The following is a 4,834-nucleotide window of genomic DNA, read 5'->3' as shown; positions in this document are numbered from 1 at the left end:
TATATGTGAACAGATAACTTCCTTGTGTTTCTGCTTCTAAAGTAGGGATGCACCGAAATTTCGGTCACCGAAAATGTTCGGCCGAAAATAGAAAAAAATAACACATTCGGTATTCGGCCGAAAGAGTGAAAATGCCGAAGATTTTGACCGAAAGTGTGTGTTTAAAAAAAAAAAATGATTGTAACAAGAAATAGAAATATAGAAATAAATGTGACACTGTTTCGTTGCTCTCCTGCGGCTATTGATGATGCGTTCAAACAGTGCCGGTGTTGTAGCGAATTCAGTATCCTCGAAGCGAACTGATTCCCCTGTCCGAGCACGCGCGTCTCGCGCTTCGACTTTCATTTCAAACAGAGCCTTCTTGTGTGCATTTAGAACGGCTAATACTCGCAGCATGTTGCTAGTAGCCTATTTGTACAGTTATTAGGTATTTTACATTTTCCTTGATTAGTCAATAATCGCCACTGAGTTATCTTTTGAAATCAAATGAAATATAGATTCCACCGTTAGGCTACAGGTGAACATTTGTGGTTGGAAATCATGTTGGTTGAATGATGTGTGTTTTCTCCGTTTATTTATTTATTTTTTTAGTTATTGTATTCTTGTATTGTACAAAGGAAATCAATAAAGATCTTGAATTACCTCCCAAAAAGATTTTTACTGAATATTATACTAGTATCAGCTTTCTGTGGAACACTCCCTGCCCTCTATGTTCATTACCCCAGTTATTGTGCTTTTTACTATAATGTCTTCTGGAAAGGACTGAATGTTCAATAGACTAATAAAAGTTTTTTCATCACGTTGTCATTTTGTAATTTAATTTTGTCATTGAAAAGCATAAATCAAAAGCAAATTTGATTTAATGGTACAAATGGGCAAATAAATGAAAAAATACGGAATTCGGCCAAGTGTTTCCTTTTTTTCAGTTTCGGTTTCGGCCAAGAATTTTCATTTCGGTGCATCCCTATTCTAAAGTTAATTTACTATTAACTGTATTTTAGCTTGCAGTGCTGTGGGTTGTTTGTCACAGAAAACCTAAACTAAAGAAGCAAACTCACTGTTCTCTCTGGAAGATGTGCTTTATCCTTTGCATCTTTCCTTTTGGTGGTAGCTGTGCCGAACATTCATCAGCTTTGCAAGTTCCCTCACTGTCCACTTTGAAAGATGGCAGCTGAACTTCTGGGATGGGGTGGGAACTTACAATATAAAAAAAGGGGCCATTTGGGTCAGAATTCTGTAGAACTGTCACAGTTCAGTCCAGCAGGATGTGTAAATGGTAAATGGACTGCATTTATATAGCACTTTTATCCAAAGCGCTTTACAATTGATGCCTCTCATTCGCCAGAGCAGTTAGGGGTTAGGTGTCTTGCTCAAGGACACTTCGACACGCCCAGGGCGGGGTTTGAACCGGCAACCCTCCGACTGCCAGACAATCGTTCTTACCTCCTGAGCTATGTCGCCCCTGTGTGTAATTCTCAGGTCCGAAGTGCGGCAGCTGGAGAGTGTAGCACAGACATCTTCCTCAGAGAATCATCAACCTTAAAATCCTCAATTTCACTCTTCATTACTGAACACTATCATTTGTATCATTTACCATATGTTTTATGTATACCTAATATTATTATACTGAGAGCACATGGAGGTCACTGACTCACTTAGCTGAGGCCAGTGCAAGCAGCAGCGCTGTCTGGAGAGACAACAATGTTAAATCTATCTCATGTATAGGCTCAAATGGCCTTAGAAACAGAGCTTCCAGCTCCAGTGATAAATCCCAAGGGGAAATGAGCTTTTTAGCAATAGGCAGAGAACAGTGAGCCCCCTTTGTGAACCTGTGAATGAGAGGGTGCTGCCGCATTGCATGGTCTTTCAACCCAACATGACAAGCAGTGATAGCTGCCAGGTAGATCTTATTGGTAGTAAAGGATTTCTCTTTATCCATAAGATTCTGTGAAAAGCACAGTACGTCAGAAACAGAGCACTGGTAAGGCTGAGGCATGTGTGATACTGTACTCTCGAGTCGGGCTTGAACTGAGAGAGACATACTCTGGGAGATAAAATGCAGTCCGCTGATAGGCAAGCTCACATGGATAGAGTATAAATCCACTCCCAAGAACGTTACACTCCAGGATGGGGAGAGATTGCTCTGAAACCAAGAGACATCAGATGTGTCTGAAGACATCAGCTGAGTGTCCTGCACAACTCTGGGTTTTGAATTGGCAATAATCAGCTAATCGTCTGTATAAGTCAGTATTCTGAGCCTCATTAGTCTTAATGGAGCCAGACCCGCCTCTACACAAATACAGAACACCCGTGGACTCAGGGAAATTTTCTGTAGCCCTCTGCTATAGTAGCGCTGCAGTGTTCTATGTGCTCTTCCAGGAGGGCAGTAGCCTCCTTTTGCATTGGACGCACTACTGTCTGTCAGAGCCATTGCAATTGGATGCTTCTATGGAGGTCTGGACCGGATGTCATTCCCTAGAGTTGGCTTTCAAACACAAGATGATGAAAGAGATTTGTTCAAGCAGAGATGCACAGAGATGTCAGTGTGTAAGTAAGCCATGTACTTTGGATGCACTGTAAGAGAAAGAATACTTTATCATATGACAAAATATGAGAGTTGCTAAAAACCATGAATAGAAAGCTTTAACAGTGTTAAGAGGCAATCATTTCATTTACAAGATGTGGCAAGATGGACTGGACACTATGCTATAAGAGAGGAAAGGACATGCACCTGAAGAGATTGTAAGATAAAGAAAAAGAACACAAAGAAATTGTGATGCATACCAAAAATGCTTTTTATGAAAGGACATTGGATAATGAAGTAAATTGTTTGAGCTTCCCTTAAATGCTATCCAGAGAACATCTCCCACAATCCACACTAGTTTACATTTGACAAAATAAAGTCTGACCTGACCAAAACTCTAGTACCTACCGCCATCCCCACGAGTCCCCCCCCCCCCACCCTACAGGGAATAGGGGTGCTGAATGTCCTCCTGCAAGGGTTTACAGTGATGGTCCTTCTAAGGACTGTTTTATACTTCTGTGTAGTCTGCATAGTTTGCATTGTGTGCAACATTTGCAAACGGGCAGAGCATTTATATGGCATGTTGTACAGGTACAGGTTGTGATTTTCCACCCACTTACAGATACCTTCAATTCCATATCTTTCATATCCTTTAATAAACTTTTATCACATCCATACTGTATGCTACGGGAACGAGGCACAGACGAGGCAGACAGTGCTGGCAACATGCCTGTAGAGGACTTTTATTGTGACAGCAGTATCACAATGAATGAAGACAGGGGAAAAGTGAAACACAAGACGAGATCAGGCTACTCAAATGTTGGGGAAAGCAAAAGTGCTAGGGAAGTGCAGGTGGGTCCAAAATTCAGGCCATGAGGAGGGGCACATCCGAGTCTGCCACAAAAAAAAAAAAAAAAAAACTAGAAACAGAGACTCTGTTAGTCACTCAGTGAGGGGAAAGCCAGCACACCCCTGGAGTGAGACCATGAGGCCTATATAGGGCCAGCACCTACTCAGGCAAAGGGGAAAGTGGTGTGGACAAAGCACTGGTATGCTGCCGGTGGCCTGACTGTATCTCAGGTCCAGGTATGAGTGTGGAGTGGAGGTGCTGAAACTCAGCCCTGTCCCTCCGGCGCTGTGTAGCACAGACATCTTCCTCAGAGCATCATCAACCTTAAAATCCTCAATTTCACTCTTCATCGCTGAACACTGTCATTGGCACATTTCCCATATTAGATACATGCTTCATGTATACCTAATATAATAATACTGTAATATATGAACTCTTCTTTGCAGACTGAACAGCTGTGGCCTCACAGAGAAGTCCTGTGATATTGTGGCCTCAGCTCTCCAGTCATCAAACTCTCCCCTGAGAGATATGGACCTCAGCTACAATGACCTGGGAGATTCAGGAGTGGAGCTGCTCTGTGCTGGACTGATGAGTCCAAACTGTAAACTACAGAGATTGGGGTGAGTAGTGCTGTGTATTGTGTGATCTTAACTAAATAGCATTTGTGATTATGGTTCTATTCAGTGAAATATTAAAATGCTCTTTCTCTCTCAGTTTACTCCTCTGTCCACCAGCATTCTTTCTTTGCCCATGTATACCTTACTCCTCTATCACAACAAGCAAATAAAAGCAGGATAAAACCTTCTGAGGGTTGCCAGGTTTGTGGTTCCTGAGTGGAACGTAAGGTTTCAGTGGAGTCTGTAGTATCAGTTCACAGGTGATGACTGGGTGCTGAGTATCTGATTGACATCGTAAAAGATTGACCACCTGCATAGTAAAATGTTTCAGGTCTGTCACACATTGCAGTCTTCATCCATCTCCATTATTCACTACCTGCTGTGAACTCTAATGAAATCCATACATTTGCCCCACTCTCTTTCACACACTGACCTTTTGATGGAGGTGAGTTTTACTCCTTCATCACACACCTGTGTGTGCTGCAGGATTGTGATGTTTCTGAAAGAATTGTGAATAAAATGGTATTTTATTCTGCTGGTAAAGCCGGGCATTAACTATTGGCCGGCAGGGTATGTGTGTACGTCGTGGTGGGAGAGTGTCCATCTGAACAACAAGTGAACTGCTGTTTAGATGCAGTGTTACATCGTTTAGTTTAGTCACTCTTCTGTGGTTCCAGTCCCAAGTCATAGGCTAGATATTATACCATTGTAAGCAGGCATGCTGTGTGGAATAGCCTGATTCAGAGATCAATGTTCTGGCTCTAGCTCCTGTCATCTAAAGGAAAACATCATTTACAGGAGTATTTCTTATTCGAATATTCTAAGTATTCTAATAACTCTCAA

The 4,834-nt window shown here is 42.0% G+C and overlaps 1 long non-coding RNA gene across 1 annotated transcript in view; it reads left to right on the top strand.

The window, feature by feature from the left end:
- Positions 1–1,249: 1,249 nt before the first annotated feature.
- The window catches only part of LOC135238456 (uncharacterized), a 15,522-nt gene continuing 11,937 nt past the window's right edge, over positions 1,250–4,834 (top strand). The window contains exon 1 of the long non-coding RNA XR_010325122.1: positions 1,250–1,468. This is a non-coding gene — a long non-coding RNA (uncharacterized LOC135238456). The remainder of the gene's footprint in view (positions 1,469–4,834) is intronic.

The sequence above is a fragment of the Anguilla rostrata genome, chromosome 13, assembly GCF_018555375.3.
Source record: "Anguilla rostrata isolate EN2019 chromosome 13, ASM1855537v3, whole genome shotgun sequence".
Classification (NCBI taxonomy): domain Eukaryota; kingdom Metazoa; phylum Chordata; class Actinopteri; order Anguilliformes; family Anguillidae; genus Anguilla; species Anguilla rostrata.
This window is presented reverse-complemented; position numbering and strand designations above follow the sequence as displayed.